The 18,967-nt window shown below is 37.9% G+C and overlaps 2 protein-coding genes across 2 annotated transcripts in view; both read right to left on the bottom strand.

Moving 5' to 3' along the window:
* Positions 1-18,967, bottom strand: part of LOC143912989 (dipeptidyl peptidase 9) — a 557,546-nt gene that overhangs the window by 478 nt on the left and 538,101 nt on the right. The window lies entirely within an intron of this gene.
* Positions 1-18,967, bottom strand: part of LOC143913041 (uncharacterized) — a 478,228-nt gene that overhangs the window by 174,271 nt on the left and 284,990 nt on the right. The gene's annotated exons all lie outside the window — the stretch shown is intronic.

Here is an 18,967-nt window from a genome sequence, read left to right as displayed (position 1 = left end):
TGGCTGGGTGCCGGTACCGACCGCTAAGTGCATTCGGGGGTATCCATTGTTAGTGGACATCACTTAAGCCTGGAGATAATTCTTGGAAACCAATTATAACGGCGGCTCCTTTTAGCATATGCTACAATATTAACCACAGTGATATTACAGAGAGCTGTAACGCGTCACTGTGGTAAGTCATACAATCATAACATCATAACCTTAATCATAATAATAACAACTTGTTATATCTTTGATGGAAAAATCATTGACGTTTATAATTGATAAAATCAACCATTGGCGTTGCTCAACAACCACTCAACCAGTTAAGCACAGTTTACATTGAAGAGGTCAATTTCACCAGCAACCCGGTTGAGCAGATATATCGCTCTAGATATTGGAGACGTTGACAACATATTATATTTGTGCGAGCCACAGGAGGAGAAAAAAAATCACGATTCCTCAGGTCCCTGAACTTATGTACTAGGTGCATAAAACTTAAATTCATTAAGAGGGCTGTACACCCGAAACCTTAATTTTGTTACCGTTCCTTTCTTCGATATATATATTGAGTGTATGTATATATTGAGTGAATGCGACAATATATATATATATATGTATATATATATCAATATATATATATTGAGTGAATGCGACAGTTGCGCTTCGACCAGATAAAACGTATTTTAAATCGACAAAATCGAGGTTTCGTATTCTCCTATTTTCTCCTCCAGAACTGGACCAATTTTTAAAAAAATTTCATCATCGGTATGAGAAAAATACTTTCTGTGCATCTATCGGCGTATTTTTTTAAAAATTGATCGTTAAACAAGCACGCTGGACTCGTTTCGTGGTTGTAAAAAAGAGGCGATTTTATAGATGTTTGGCGGCTCCTAGCTCCTATAAAAAATAATTAATCAAAAAAATAAAACAATAGATGTACTCCAATGGTGGATATCCATAGCATACTAAAAAATAATTTCTCTAGTGCCATAATTGAGGAATGGAGAAGTATAGTACGTTTGTATGGACAAGGCGCTGCTGTCCGGCCCTTTTAAGAACCTGAGGATTATCTACTATCCCATTTAATAGCTTAAAAAAGTGCTTTCCCAGAAACATGACACGAGGAGACTCCAATGAGTTGAAGCCTAGCGCCCCTAATAGGAATACACTAGGATATAGCCAAGGATAATAACCATACAATTTCATATAAAGGTATCTGAGAAACCGTTTTTGGATCCTCTCAATCTTCAATGAATGAGTCATACGGGTACGACTCCATATATTGGAAGAAAATTCGAGAATCCTGCGTACTAGAGATTTTCATTTCGTTTCATTCAGCTTGATACAACTAGTTATATACAACGATTTTGTATTTAAGTAAATTTACTCAGCTTTCAGCTCAGTCACGGAACTTTGCAATACTTAAAATAAATAGTCCATGCTATAATAATGAAATGCTTCTGTTATTTGATTTTACATATAAAAAAGCCTTTTTTGGGACCATCTAATATATAATTTCGAAAGAGACTTTTTATGTATGTAATTTTTGGTTCGTAGAATCCGTGACGTTAAATTTTATAAAAAATCAAATGAATATTCAAATAAATTTAAATAAAATGAAACTAATCAAATAAATTTAATAAAATGTTTACTATATATTATATTAGCCATGTTTAAGCGGTTTATATTACAAATACCGAGCGAAACCGGGTCAAACCACTAATCTAATATATGTATAATTTCGAAATACACTTTGTATGTGTGTAAGTTTTGGGTAGAAGCATCAAAAACAGATCAAAGTTTCTATGACTACGATATCGATATCGTTGCATATTATTTTTTTTCGATTCAAATAAATTTAATAAAAAAAAAACAAATGAATGTTTATTATTAAATTAACCATATATAACCATATTAGCCATATTTTATTTTATTTATTTTATTGTTACAATCAATATACACTCGTCATTACAGATCGCTCCAATGCGACGAGTGTACGGTCAGAAATACAATAATACATATACAATCAGAATACATAGCATATAACAATTAATCAGTACAGAAATAATAATCATAGAGACATCTATAGATTATTTTTAGCGTTAAATTTAGTTAAATAAACACGAAATTATAGAGATGTCTATAGATATATCTATAGATTTCAGATTACTGTGCATAATTTTTACAAATTATACACACAGATTTTGTGACAACAGGAAATGATCTAATACCAATTTTCAGGAACCGTTTCAACAATGATCAGATAAAATTGGCAAACTCTGATAGAGAAACGATCGATTTGGAGTCACAAAACCCCCAAACCTAACCAGCAGTTTGACGAGGACTCGAACCTTCGACCTCAGTGGTGCTAAATATATACGCTACCATTAAGCCAAACTGCTGGCTTAAATATATATAACCATATATAAATAATACGTCACATTTTGAACCTGGAGAGGCTAAAAAGTTCGCCCAATATTTCTAAAAATATATTAGTATTGTTGTGTAGGGGTGGGTGGAGGATCCAAGTAAAAGGCTTTAGTCGTTTCACAGCATTTATTTATGATTAAGGAGATACACGCACTGACAGTGCTCAGTCCAGAATGACATGATATCGCCTAAGTATCGCCTTATAAGGGATAGATCTCTCAGGACATCTTCGACGTCTAATTTGTTTACCTATTGTTATGGTCACGTACGGATATGTCTTCCCACGACATTCGCTCCCACGGTACAGCTCAATTCTGGGAAGTGCAATCATTGTTTAGCTTACTTGCACTTAGCCTGTCGCTAATCCTTAAAACCACTTATACCGGTCACACGGTCTCTCAGGACGCTACCCAGTAACAGTATCAATGTTTAAAATGATTTATATATGAAAAGACTTTTTTCAACGACATCGAAGTACATTCAAAATTTTTTTTTTTTCTTTCAACAACTATAAAATTACATTACAATTAGGGTTGCCACCCCCTACGGTTTTGACCCAAGTTTCCGGGTTTCAGCTAGTCGTATCCAGGGTCCTGGTTTGAGTGTTATTTCTCCGGATGTGTAGTAAATCTCCAACAAAATGTTATACTTATTATATATTCATAACTTAAGAGAACTTAACATAATTAAAGAGGTCTGTGGCGTATATTTCGTGTTCGAAATTTTTGGCGATATCTCGTGTACAAAAATATGTTATAAAAGCGAAATAAGTTATTGATTATAAAGGCAATTGACTACTTGGTAAAATTTTATAATTCTGAAAATTTTAAATATCAAGATTTTTTAGATGTTGCAAAATACGTAAATGTAGAATTATATGCCGATAAAATGTATGATGATATCTGCCTTCTTAAAAAAATATCATTCCTTCCATCAAATCGCTCTATTAGCATGCCGATAAAACATGGATAAAAATATTTTCCAGCAAGGCTTTCACGGAACACTTTTTTTTAATATAATTTCGAAACGTGATTTTTTTTAATAATTTATATAAATAAAAATTCTTTTCGTATTCTCCGAGTGAAATCTAGGTTTGAGGTGGCAACCCTAATTACAATTAAAAATAAAATGATATTAAGGCTCACCTAAAATCAAAATTATAATATTTTTTCTTTAAAAAATGGTATATTTATTCAATGGTAAAAATAATTTCTACTTTACCGACAATAGCCGTCAATAACTGTATTGACTTTTATTAATAGATGTCACTGCAACTTTTTAAAATTGTTAATGGTTTTACAGCATATTTTCAGTTTGAATCTTAATTATGGATGTACATTAATATACCTTCATTGAAAAAGGACATAAAAAATAAAACTGACGAAAATCGTACAAATTATTTTTGGCTTTCGAGCCTCATATTGTTCGTCCATACTTATACTAGCGACAAAAAGATAGCAATAGGCGATAGGGGAGCGCTTCAATTGTTTCAACTTGAGATTTTGGGGTGAAGAAAAGCATCTTTGAGGTCACCAAGTGGGTACTCTCTGCTTGTAAGCCTCCACTTCACTCTACTGTCGCGATAAGGGCGAGAGTTAAACGATTCCGGAAATTGTGCGTGGAAAGAGACGACATCCGGTGAACGGGCTTGAGGACCTCTTAAAAGTTGGCAACCCTGACAAAAATGGGATTCGAGCACCACTCACACCTTTGCGTGCATTCGCATTTTTTTGTTGTCAAATTTAATCGAAATGGATTAACGTCCTAAATATCAATTATTTTAATTTGAAACTACATTGAATTTGAAATTCCATAGTGCTAATAAATGTGCATTTGAAAGAATTGTTGCACATTAAAAAAAGTTTCTGTACATTACAAAAAAATTGTATGCATTTCTAAATGACGGATACAGATTGCATTAGAAACTTTGCTTTGATCAAAGAAAAAAATATTTGATACTTAAAAAGCGGATGTTTTCTACTTAAATGTGTATTACAATGACCAAAATACGAACTGACAACGACCAACGCTTCTCTCTACTGGATTCCTTATTTTTTACTCTTCAGCTTGCAACCTTCAACACCTACGACCTTGGCTTCGACTTTTCGACCTGACATCATCATTCATATTCATACGTAATATGTAAACACTTCTGACAGTTGACTGCAACGTTGCCACTTTTTGTATCTATTCTAATGCTAAAATCAATTTTTTCGAATGATCGTTTCAAATTTTTTAATGGTCACTTAATAATACCAAAATATTTTATTCGATTCACAATACGAGATTGTTTAATGCACATTTTTTTTTAAGATACAAAGTATTTTTCTCGATGTACAGTTAAATCGCACCCAATTTCATATACCGATGCGACTATGCAATTTGCAAACAAAGCCTCGAAATATATGTATATAACAATTAAAATCTGAATTTCAAATGAAAAATCGGTACCAAGTATAATATTATGCACGAGCACGGCATTAACGTAACTGGTTTACATGTACATTTTTATAAATCTCCGGAAAAATTTCAATTGGTTTACTATTATAAGGTTTCACTTATGAATAATGCAGATTGTAGACTAGTCATCGAAGTAAACATAATAAAATAATTTAAATTTTAAAGACCACCATTCCATGGTGAGCGGCTGTAAATGATGATGATGATGATGACACACCTATACACGTGTATATTCGTTCATTTCAACGCGTCGACACATTTAGTGAGTCTATCAAACCGACAACTCCAACATGTTGGCTCTATTTTTCATCACGTTATAAATTTTGACTAATGGTGATTAACGAGTCGTCTTATATTCCGCCGATGGATTGAAATAAATAATTCGTCCGACTGTTCAGTATGAGGGTTGGCCTGATTTTTTGTATGCATATATGTATACATACATATATGAAAAACAACAATTGAGCCAATGTGGAAATCGTGATGAAAAGTGCACGTCACGTATGATTGACATTTGAAAAACCATTATTAAAACATACTAAAGCCTCGACATACAAATCGCACACGTTACAAAGAGTCATTGAGGAATAGAATAGTAGTGTAGTGCCCGATGAAATATCATCGCATGGGTTGCGGCATATTAAGTTATTAAATAAATAAATATGTCGGTGCTGTGTTCGATCCACAATGCAGTCGTATTTTTTTCAAATAGCTTTTAAATATATTTATATTTAACAAGCTGAACCCGGCATGCGTTCCAATGCCACAATAACGCGTGCAATTCCAGTTCCCGTTCTCATTCGAATGCGAGGTAGGCGCGGCGCGATTATTGTCACACTCGCGGCGTGATGCTTTTACGACGGGAGGATAGCTTTACTTTCGCGTTAGTAAAATCGTAATTACTTAATATTATTATTAATAGGTTTTTTTTTCACAGTAATCTTCCCGGACACGAATACAACGAATCCTGAAAGTTCTATCGTAATCGGTTCAGTGGTTTACGAGCCTATTCGAGACACACAGACAGACAGATATTAATTTTTACATACCTCTTCTTAGCTTGTTATATATGTATACTCACTCTGCCTGAAGAAAAAGATGTAAGTATAGAGTCATCTTCGGTTCACACACGATATATGTAGTTTTAATAGCTCACGATCCAGCTGACGTACTTAATAGACTAACACAGCTGGACAGGGAAAGAAGGAAAGTAGGCTTATAAAATACCGTAGATAAGACTAAACTAATGTTCAATAGTTATTGTATGCCGGATAGCATTTCATTAGATGATGAAATAGTAGAAGTAATAAATAATTATTTATATTTAGGTCAAATAATTGAAATTTCCGGTAGTAAAGAAGGAGAAATAAAGAGACGTGTGAAATTAGGATGGAGTGCATTTGGACGAATGAATGCGGTTTTTAAATAAAAAATGCCACTTTGTCTGAAGAAAAAGATCTTTGATCAATGCGTTTTGTCAGTGATGACGTATGGATGTGAAACTTGGACACTGAACGCCAAGATGCTACATAAAATCCAATACACTCGAAGAAGTATGGAACGCTGTATGCTTGGCATAACGAGGAAAGACAGAAAGCGGAACACGTGGGTGAGAAGTATGACAAGGGTAGTGGACATAGTGGACAGAGTGAAGAGATTGAAATGGCGGGAAATGAAAATGGGCGGGTCACGTAGCTAGGAGGATGGACGAAATGTGGACAAAAAAAGTGCTTGAATGGTACCCGAGAGAATGCAAAAGAGTAAAAGGAAGACCGCAAGGAAGATGGGTGAACGAAATTAGGAAAATGTGCGGAATGAGATCGATGAGTGTTGCGCAAAACAGACGAGTGGAAGCGTGTTGGAAAGGCTTTCATCCAGCAGTGGATGGCGAATGGCTGTACATGATGATGATGATGATGATATATATATAAAATGTTATGATATGAAAAAAAAGGTAAAAACTACCTACCTAACTACACATAAACAATACAAAACAACAATAGAAAAATTAATTAATTAAATAAATTTTTAATAGATGGTGCTAAATGCTCAGAGATAGCCTAGAGGAAACATCGTTAGAAAACAGTATATATAGAAGTTTTTTCTTTTGTTATTATATTCGTACATATTTTTGGCGGTGTTTTATTTGTGGCGTAATGCGTCACGAGCCTTATCTTACACAGACACACAGAATAGAGATATTATATATGATTTATTATTTATTATGATGATGATTTATAACAATTGTATACATGCAGTGCTTTTACATCGTGATTCGCACTAGTAAAACGTTCGTAAAAGTACCAATTAATCTTCAATAAGATGTAATTTCGGCAGAAAATTTTACATATTTTGCGGGCAAATATCCTGGGCGTTAATAAGTCGGGGTAATACTACGCGCTAATATCCCGCGCGCTAACGTCGGGTCGCCCTCCGTACTATAAAGGATCATATTCAATCTGCTTGATTTATTGCAATATTTAAAATAAACTGCACTGAAAAACCAATTCACTAACAGATAGAGCTCGGCTTGATTGGGATTTCCGTAGTGAATTCGCCGTAGGGGGTCGACCGGGTGTGTAGAGAAAGACACTATCTGAATCAATCACAGTGTAAATCCAAACATGGGTCTAATACCTCACCGGAATCCATGATTGTCATCTTCCTGTCAGTATTATATAACGCTGTAATAAAATAGTCGCATTGAAAGGTTTAAGCGTACTTTAAACTTACTAAATATAATTTGTAAAACACGACTTTGTGAGATAAAATCACCGTGCGTATAATATGAAAGTAAAGCGTCACAAATTTGTGCGTGTGTGACGCAAGATCTATATCGGACGCCACTGATACGAAAATAAACGGTTTGGTTTTAATTTGGAACAGAAAACACGCGAATGACTTGTTTACAAATTTAACACTGATTCAGACTATTTTTCAGTCGAGACTTTCAGCGCGGCCATACCGATAATTTCAGATTAGCTATAGTCGATTCTATTTCGTTTTTATTATTGTAAACACACGCGTTTCATTTCATAGCGAATGGCAATAAAATAATAATTAATCACTCGACGAGTATCTTGTCTGTTTATTCGTTGCCTAAATCTTACACCAAAGGTGGGTATTCACGGAGAGATTTGTCTGCAGTTAGCAAAAAACTGTGATAAAATTTGTCTAAATAATCAAACTATAGTTGGTCTGCCGTAGGAAGACACTTGAAAACAAGGTAAAACATAAATGCTGTCCCTTACACCTCATCTCGACCAATAGCATTTCAGACGTACAATGTTCTATTGTCTATGCAGCGGATGGACTTTAGTCTGAAATAAATATTTTTATATTACCTGTATTTATTTAAATTTGTGATATTTAATCAACCAGTTGTAAATAGGGATTGCAATTTACCGTTAAATTTAATTTACCGGTAAACGGTAAATAATTTCTTCCATTATCTATGTGGTTATTGTGTATTATGTATTGGTTATTTTCCCTAAAAATACTAACCTACTGTAAACAGTTAAAAAAATCTCAGTTGAATAATCTTAATATATAATTGCGAAAGAGACTTTGTAACTATGTATGTATGTAAGGTTTGTAGGTAACATTTAAAACAAATCAAAGTTTCTATGACGACGATTCGATATATATGTATATTTTTTGATTTAAATGAATTAAAAAAACAAATGAATGTTTAACATTACATTGCTGTTTATATTACAAATACCGAGCAAAGCCGGGTAAAAATACTAGTGTCATATAAATACATAAAGTACATTCGTAATATTTGATAACCATAGTTGAAACATCTGTCTGATCCATTGATGTATAATACAATAGATGGGCCCTGACGTGTGATTTTGGTCGGAGATCTTGTCTTCACTAACTGAGGGGTGCGGGGGGTTTAACTAGCGGGGAAGTTGGTAAAAAAAAAGGTTTTTTCCCTACGACGCAGCGGTACCTGCATGCGCCATGAAAATTTGCATGCGCCAAAAGGGCGACCAGTATAAAGCGTGAGGGCGGATCTATGTGTATTATATATCTATGGTCTGATCGCATTTATTTCGACTTGGTTGGTCTGTGTTGCCACTCATAAGCACGCATCAGTGTAGCCACTCTTACGAATGCATCAGCGGTGCTACAAGAGAGATGTCAAACTGACAGAAAGCTCCCTACTCGCTACAACTTATTACAATGAGTTAATTTTACATTGCAGTATATCGTATTCATATTAGAGCCAGCAGTGGGAATCAATTGTAAAAATTGCTGTTTAGATTAAAAACTTCATCCCACTCAAAATTTTAGTCATTTTGGACATTTTATATTGAAAACAAACAAATTCCAGACTATCTAATCCACAATACGCTATTTGCATCGATTTTTAATGCAATAGTATGCTTGTATACGTATGTACTTTATTCACGATGATATAATTTCAGGTAATAATTATTACTGAAATTTTGGCGATTTACCGGTAAATCGGAAAGGCAATCTGCTATTATTAGAAGGCAGTCAAAATCAGCAAAGTATGTGTTTTTTTTTTCAAATATATTTTCATTGCTTTTTGAAAGGTAACACAAAATATTTCTTTGTCTCTAAATAATAGTGGCTAGGTAAAAATTGGACGAGTCCCAATTTTTTAAGAAACCTATGTAGTAGAGATCAGATAAAATCCACAAATTCTGAATGGATTAAATGGCGTCCGAATTTTGGCAACGGTAGAATGAACTCTGATTCATGCATACAACAAAATGTAAGTGGCACAATATATTTTATTTTTTAAATAAAACTTCTATTCGGACGGTATAATAAATTGCTTGGATGCGTCACAAATGTTTACAACCTTGAAACAACAGGGAAGGGGCTCCAAACCTCCCTCCTCTCATTGAGAATTACCTCACAAACCCAGTGAGGATGTTGATTTTGAGTAAGTAAGTTTCACTTCTGTTGTGTGACGAATATATTGCAAAAAGATAAATATTTATTTGTTTGTTTGTCTGCCGTTTCTTCAGTTTTATTTCAGTTTAGTCCAAATTTGTTGCGGTAGCCTCCTTTTTTGACAGGTGATTCAGCCTCGTCCTGCAAATGTGACATGCTCTCTAAGAGTTTATTTATTTATTCAATCGATCACGTACAAACATTTGTACACATGTACTAAACAGATCAAGAAACACTAAATTATGTATAAATACTTAATTATTATATATTTTTCAATATACACTACATCTATGGTCAAACATTGTGAAGTAGCATTGCAAGCATTTATACAATACGATCAATACAGGCATTTAAAAAATACGAATTTTATACGATCATCATCCATAGAGACATCTATGGAGAAATGATTGCCGCATTTTATTATATAAACGAACCTCAAGACGCTGAATAACTCGAGACTCGCACGAGAGATAGGAAAGGGGATGCCAATTTTACAGGAACCGTTTCAATGACAATCAGAAAAAGCAAGCTGATATAAGGCTTATTAAAAGTTGACCAATTCTAATGCTTATGTACATAATGTACATAAGCATTTTATACAATGCGAATTCATACATAATCAAATCTGCGAACCTCAAGACGTTTAATAATTTGATATTAGCAAGATCTATCTATCTTGCTAGTCTCAAGTTATTCAGCGTCTGATGAAAGTCAAGTTATCAGCGTTTGAAAGGAGATGCCAATTTTACAGGAACCGTTTCAATGAAAATCAGAGAAATTGGAAAACTATGATAAGAAACGATCGAAATGAAGTCACAAACCAAGGTTTGGCCAGCAGCCACTAGTGGGACTCGAGCCCGTGACCACTCTGCTCGACAGTAATATATGTATGCTAACCATTATTCGATACTGCTGGTAATCTCGACCTCTAAAGTTATGTGATCGACCTCGTCAAATGTACCGCCAACATTAAGCCACTCTGCTACATGTGTCCTTCTGCTTTTGCATTGAACTGATTGAACCCCTTTGGTGTACTATTCTAAAATATACAGGGACGGGTTCCGAACCCATTCCATTAACACTGTATTACAAAAAGTATTAAAACCTGTCTTATTGTAAAAACTAACAGTACACTTATACCCAGTGGTGTAGTGCTAAGAAAATAAGTGCTGGAGCACTGAACTTATCTCCCCCCCCCTTATTTTTTTTCGAATTGACTAAAAATAAATTTATATTCGATAATATAAAGCTGTATTTTCATTTTAGTTTATTTATTATTTGTATAATGATATGAAAAAAGGTGCCGCCAGCAGAATTTTTTTTTCAAAATTAAAAAATGTTTGGGAAAGAGATAGCTAGGTACAAAAAACGTATAACGAAAGCATCGAATTGATGCTCAAGTTCCAGTTGAAAGATTTAAAAACAAAACTAAAATATTAGAATTATTATAACGAATAGTCAGTTTAAATAATTAAATAATTAAATTCAGGGTCACGCCTACTATATGTACAAATGTGTGCAACGCACACAGGCGGCTGAAATATTATATAAAGGCGGCCGAAAGAAATGAGAGTCGAATAAAATGCATTTAGGTTGTCTTGTTGTATATTTATGTCTTGTTGTATATTGTCTTGTTGTATATATCTAATCTATAATTTGGAAAGAGACTTTGTATGTAAATATCCTTGGTCGTCGTCGTCGTCGTCTTCGTCGTCGTCGTCTTCGTCGTCTTCGTCGTCGTCGTCGTCGTCCGTAGATCGGTGACGTCATCGAACACGTGATTCGATTTTTTTTTTTTCGATCCATGGGCGCCGATTTGTTTTTTTCGATTCAATGGATTCACCCCCGCGGGGGCGCAAGGCGAGTAGTTTCATGGGGCCCCGCCAGGGGCGCCACAAGGGGCGCAGCCCCGTGGGGCCCCAGCCTCATGGGGCGCAGCCCCATGGGGATCAAAAGGGGGCGCCACAAGGGGCGCAGCCCCGTGGGGCCCAGCCTCATGGGGCGCAGCCCCATGGGGCTCAAAAGGGGGTGCCACAAGGGGCGCAGCCCCGTGAAGCCCCGAAGGGGGCGCGGGGAGCCCAGCCTCATGGGGCGCAGCCCCATGGGGCTCAAAAGGGGGCGCCACAAGGGGCGCAGCCCCGTGGGGCCCCGAAGGGGGCCCGGGGGGCCCAGCCTCATGGGGCGCAGCCCCATGAGGCTCAAAAGGGGGCGCCACAAGGGGCGCAGCCCCGTGGGGGCCCGGGGGGCCCAGCCTCATGGGGCGCAGCCCCATGGGGCTCAAAAGGGGGCGCCACAAGGGGCGCAGCCCCGTGGGGCCCCGAAGGGGGCCCGGGGGGCCCAGCCTCATGGGGCGCAGCCCCATGGGGCTCAAAAGGGGGTGCCACAAGGGGCGCAGCCCCGTGAAGCCCCGAAGGGGGCGCGGGGGGCCCAGCCTCATGGGGCGCAGCCCCATGGGGCTCAAAAGGGGGCGCCACAAGGGGCGCAGCCCCGTGGGGCCCCGAAGGGGGCCCGGGGGGCCCAGCCTCATGGGGCGCAGCCCCATGAGGCTCAAAAGGGGGCGCCACAAGGGGCGCAGCCCCGTGGGGCCCCGAAGGGGGCCCGGGGGGCCCAGCCTCATGGGGCGCAGCCCCATGGGGCTCAAAAGGGGGCGCCACAAGGGGCGCAGCCCCGTGGGGCCCCGAAGGGGGCCCGGGGGGCCCAGCCTCATGGGGCGCAGCCCCATGGGGCTCAAAAGGGGGCGCCACAAGGGGCGCAGCCCCGTGAAGCCCCGAAGGGGGCCCGGGGGGCCCAGCCTCATGGGGCGCAGCCCCATGGGGCTCAAAAGGGGGCGCCACAAGGGGCGCAGCCCCGTGGGGCCCAGCCTCATGGGGCGCAGCCCCATGGGGCTCAAAAGGGGGCGCCACAAGGGGCGCAGCCCCGTGGGGCCCCGAAGGGGGCCCGGGGGGCCCAGCCTCATGGGGCGCAGCCCCATGGGGCTCAAAAGGGGGCGCCACAAGGGGCGCAGCCCCGTGGGGCCCCGAAGGGGGCCCGGGGGGCCCAGCCTCATGGGGCGCAAGCCCTAATAGGCATTAACTAAGGGGGGCGAAGCCCTAGACGGCAATTAATCATGGGGGCGCGGAGGGGCGAAGCCCTAAAAGGCAACTGATCATGGGGGCGAAGCCTTAGACGGCATTTAATCATGGGGGCGCGGAGGGGCGAAGCCCTAAAAGGCATTAACTAAGGGGGGCGAAGCCCTAAACGGCAATTAATCTTGGGGGCGCGGGGGGCGAAGCCCTAAAAGGCAACTGATCATGGGGGCGAAGCCTTAGACGGCATTTAATCATGGGGGCGCGGAGGGGCGAAGCCCTAAAAGGCATTAACTAAGGGGGGCGAAGCCCTAAACGGCAATTAATCTTGGGGGCGCGGGGGGCGAAGCCCTAAAAGGCAACTGATCATGGGAGCGAAGCCTTAGACGGCATTTAATCATGGGGGCGCGGAGGGGCGAAGCCCTAAAAGGCATTAACTAAGGGGGGCGAAGCCCTAAACGGCAATTAATCTTGGGGGCGCGGGGGGCGAAGCCCTAAAAGGCATTAACTAAGGGGGGCGAAGCCCTAGACGGCATTTAATCATGGGGGTGCGGAGGGGCGAAGCCCTAAAAGGCATTAACTAAGGGGGGCGAAGCCCTAAACGGCAATTGCTCATGGGGCGTGGAGGGGCGAAGCCCTAGAAGGCAAAGGCTCAGGGGGGCGCCGAGGGCGAAGCCCTAGAAGGCAAAAAAAAATTTTGATTTTTTTTTTTGATTTTTTAAAAATTTTTTTTTTAATTTTTTTTTTATTTTTTTTTTATTTTTTTTTTAATTTTTTTTTTGATTTTTTTTTATTTTTTTTTTATTTTTTTTTTTTAATTTTTAAATTTTTTTTTAATTTTTTTTTTTTTTTAATTAAATTAGCTTAGTCATGTTTAAGCGGTTTATATTATAAACACTGAGCGAAGCCGGGTAATACAGCTAGTACTCATATAAAGACAATTTAATATATTATCCCTATTAATTCGATTCAGATTCGTGTAAATACTAGTACGAGTTTTTAGTTCGCAATTTTACCGATTTAAAATTCAGCACACTTCCAATTCACCCTTTTAAACGAAAAAAAGAACACTAGCCAGAACACTATCTCAATAAACATGTTTCAATAGAAAATACTCAATATAAAATAGTATTAACAGTGGGGAAAAATCCCAAGTGAAAATACGTACTTTTTACTTTTGATTTGAACTGGACGACTACTTAGAGAGATTTGAAAGCTGTAAAGTACTACAAATGAAAGATAAAATACCCGACTATAGATTCCAATATTCATTTTGAACAGAAAATCGACAGATTTTGAGACATCGACCGAACAACACCAAGATATAGAAAAATCGTGCGATTTTAAAAACAAACAAACAGCCAATCAACATTTTTATTACCAGATTCGTGTTCACTGGGCATAGATCTATAAAAAAAAAGTCATATCTCGTCTCTGAACCAAAAAAAATCATCTTAGGTAATAACTTATGATCTAACAAAAGACAATGTAATAAGATTTAAACTGGTTCTAATACTCATCCATTCCAACTTCTAATACTTTTTAATCGACCCACATTCAAAATACCTCTCATAGCTTTATTTTGCAATTTTTGTATTTTCCCTAAAATCTTGACCATTAAACAAGTTAAGCACGGTGGCACAATAAACCACGTGTAGCAAGACAATTGTATTATAAAACTAAAATTTTACTTTTTTTACTTAAAACATTTCTTAACCTACATAATACACCAACTTTTCTAGCCATTATTTTAATTATGTATTCAGTAGATATTTTATATTTTCAACTTTTTCCAATCATTTTTCTATCAATTTTAACTGTAATTATAATTTAAATAATAATTTTAAAGCTTTTAGCTAAGTGACCCCCACCTATATTGGGGTCTACCTTACGGGGCCGAAAGTGAAATGGTCGAAAAAGCAAATATCGGAAGGCAAAGATCGAAAATCGAAAGATCTTAAGTCGAAAGATCAGAAAAAAGGGGTGCATGGTAAACGGTACTATGTATATATAATATATATATACATATATGTATATCAGTGGCATGCGGTGAAATCCCGTTGTATCCTGCTCGCGCAAATTAAGTGAGGATGTACGACGGGGGGAGAGAGACTTTTACCGCACGCCACATATATATATATATATATATATATATATATATATATATATATATATATATATATATATATATATATATATATATATATATATATATATATATATATATATATATATATATATATATATACTAACCGTTTTTCATATGTATGCATGATAACCAGCAGCGTGGTCTAGTCGTGAATGTTGAATTATTTCGTACTTGATGCTACAAGTTCTATTCCCGCTAAGTCTCGCTGTTGGCCAGATCTTGGTTTGTCGAGGTCGATCCTTTCTTATCAGAATTTGTCAATTTTTCTGATTTTCATTGAAACGATTCCTGTAAAAATTGGCGTTTCCTTCCCAATTTTCTGTTGCGAACCTTTAGTTATTGTTATATCTTAGGTTTCGCCATATTGCTCACCATAGATGTCTCTGTGGTTGTTTATCGAATATAAAATTCGTATTGTTACATGAAAGTTATTCATCATCATTTATCGTATTAATACGATGTTTGTTATATCTGACCATAGATGTCAGATTTTGTTTAGATTTATATGTACATATCTATGTAATAATTATGTGGAGCAGGAAGGCGCATTTGGGGTTTACCTGTTAAGCCTTCCTGGTATATTTGTATATATGTATGTAAAAATATGTATGTAAAATAAATAAAATAAAATAAAATAAACGACTAAATAAACGAATAAAGAAGACAAACTTATGATAGTAGATAGAATGCAAACAGACACCGGGAATGTAACCTTGGATGGAGAGGTGATAGAAAGAGTAAAAAGATTCAAATACCTGGGTACCTGGCTGAATGAAGAGATGGACCCAGATGAAGATCTAAGAATCCGCATCGAGATGGCTAGAACAGCATTTGTAAAAATGAATGCGGCGCTTACAAACAAGCATCTCAATCTTCATACGCGGTTGAGATTCGCGAAGAGCTACGTCTGGACAGTATTACTACACGGATGTGAGACGTGGACTCTGAAAACCAAGATAATCAGCCGCATTGAAGCTTTTGAGATGTGGATCTATAGGCGTATGCTGAAGATTCCGTGGACCAAAAAGATATCAAACGAAGCTGTCCTCGGCATGATGGGGAGAGGCAGGGAACTTGTTTCTGTCATCAAGCGGAGAAAGATGGAGTACCTCGGACACATGATACGGGGTCCAAAATACGAATTTCTCCGTTTGATAACCATGGGGAAAATAGAAGGAAAAAAATGGATTGGCGCCGAATATGAGCACCGAAGAGCTGTTCCGAGCCGCTGAAGACCGATGCGGATATCATATATATAAAGACGGTAATCTGTGTGTGTGTGTGTGTGGGTGTGTGTGTGTGTCCTAACTCTCGCCGAACGTAATGAACGAATCGATAAAAATCGATTAATTCATTTTTCGACGAGACGACTTTGTCGCGACTCGAACCGATCACCCCAAATAGCCTGAATATGGGTCTAATGAGCTAATGGTCTCGGACATCGCGCCAAATCCAATTTTTCATTTCGCCTTTTTTTTTTAAACATTAATTGAAATATTCCTTCTCGCCATATAAAAATACGTAATTTTAATAATTTCATTTAGCGAGGTTTTGAACCATTTTTTTTTCTTTTCATATAAAACAATTAAATATATATTTTTAATTGAAATTATTGAAATTAATTTATATTTTAGCGATATTTGAAAAATAAAATTAATTCCAAAACGCGGGATCGAGCTGGGGTCCTCGCGTTCAGAACATTCACGCTAACCACTACACTGCGGTCTCGATAGAAAAAATGCTTTAAATTACGTACATAATATTCGATTACCCTTTACAAGTATGGGGAACCAATCATTCGCATATCTTCGGCTTTCATCGACAATCGAAAAAAAAATTTTTTTTTCATTTTTTTCATTTTTTTCATATTTTTCATTATTTCATATTTTTCATTATTTTCAGTTTTTTCAGTTTTTTTCAGTTTTTTTTTCATTTTTTTCAAATTTTTCATCTTTTTCATTATTTCCATTTTTTTTCAGTTTTTTCATTTTTTTCATATTTTTCATTTTTTTCATAATTTTCATTTTTTTGTGCCTTTGTCTTTCCGAAACCAGTCGATTCCATATCTTTAACTTTATTTTTATTCGAGTTTCAATTTCTTTTCCACCCGTTGAAATCAACGAGCCCTACACTAGTATTCAAATAATCGACGAGGTGGTCGCCAACGTCCGGATGCGGACAAGGCATTAACAAGAAGAAGAAGAAAATAAAAGAAAATTTTCGACTTTTTCACGGTCACCCCCTATATTGCCATTTCAATATCTTGTGGGTGAGCCGTGGAAAAAGCTGGATCTGGGCCTGGAGAGGAGGCACCTTCCCAGTTACGCGCCCCTCCCGCACACTTTCGGACCTCATCCCCTAGGTGGCGCTCGCGACAGACATAAATCCAACATCGAGGGGAACCGAGCGGCGAGCGGACGGGAAACGGGATTGAGTGTGGTCCAGGCGCTATAGTAGGTGTCTCACGTTGCGCGCGCTTCCCCTCCACCACATACTCTCCCGGTTCAGTAGCGAGTCGTCGCTCGTTCCGCGAACACTCTCTGCCAAGTTCCGCGAACACGCCGCGTTCGATCGCTCGTACACGCGCGCGCGATCGCTCCACGATCGGGCCGTGCTCGCGCCATGCTCGACGCGAGCCCTGCCCTCAATCTGGCGGTCTCCAGATGAACCGGAAGTGGCCGGAAACGCGGGTACATCTCGAGCAACTGGTGGCTGGCCGCGTTGCTCTGCCCTCTCACTTCACCATCGCCGCACACGACGACTTTCTCTTGCGAAGGGTTTTTCCCAGCACTCACCCTTCCCTGCCGCACCTCTCTCGTGGAAACGTTCGCTTTTCCGACGAATACGGTCCATTACATAAATAGATTTTCACGCAAGGACATTTCGCTCCTTGGCATGATCATTCAATCGCTCGATCGATTTTTTATCCTTTTTTTTTCATGTATAAGAAAAGCGTTACAGTCGTTGGCCATGCTTAATCTATCATTGGCCACGTGAGTTTTGAGAGCATCGTGTGACGGTGTGGTGTATCTTATGATTTTTTTTTGATTTTTATTATTACGAAATTATGTTCACAATACATCTTATATATACATATTTTAATAGCTACTGATCTACTGATCATTTTCTATTTTACAATTTAATTTAATTTGATTAGTAATCATAGTATTATATTATTCTAATGTTAATGTACAGCATAATAGGAAAAAGAGCTCAAAAACCTATTTACAATTCTTATGCTCATAATACATCTAACACATAATATTAATTAAAGACTAAATTTAAAATACTCTAAAGTCGATGACGTAAAGCAGATTGTGTTTAGGTAATCTGTGTTTATACCTGAAGGGTATAGACATTTTTTTTTAATCATCAAGACTCTTCAGCGGCGAACACATTTTAAATTATTCCAACCTATTTACAATTCTTATAAATGCTCATAATTAAAGCCCGGACCCTGAGTGGGCTGTATATTGTTCAAATGTTGTAAATGCATTGTTAAAGGTTTGCCGAACCTTTTTTACAAAGGATTTACAACAATTGAACAATAAACGGCACGCTTCCGGTCCTATCTCTACTCATAATACATCTAATACGTAATATTAATTAAAGTCGATGACCTAAAGCAGATTGTGTTTAGGTAATCTGTGTATCTTCTGTTCACTTCTTACTAGTAGCAAATATATAAAAATTCGATCAATTGGTGTTTTTGTTTAATTTTAATCTATATTTAGTATATTCCCTGTTTTATTTATTTATTTTAAATTAAATTTAGACCATAGTGACTTTGCAGGTTGCGCCAAAGCGACACTATGGCCGGAAACATGTACATATACAATATCATCATCAAGAAAAAATATATCATAAAAAATAGTAATAAAAATAATACAATTATATCAAATATGTGCACCGAGTGCACAGATTTGACTTCTGATTGACGACAGTC

This window comes from Arctopsyche grandis, chromosome 6, assembly GCF_051622035.1.
Source record: "Arctopsyche grandis isolate Sample6627 chromosome 6, ASM5162203v2, whole genome shotgun sequence".
In the NCBI taxonomy this organism is placed as follows: Eukaryota; Metazoa; Arthropoda; class Insecta; order Trichoptera; family Hydropsychidae; genus Arctopsyche; species Arctopsyche grandis.
The sequence above is the reverse complement of the archived record's forward strand: the minus strand, read 5'-3'. Positions and strand labels throughout refer to the sequence as shown.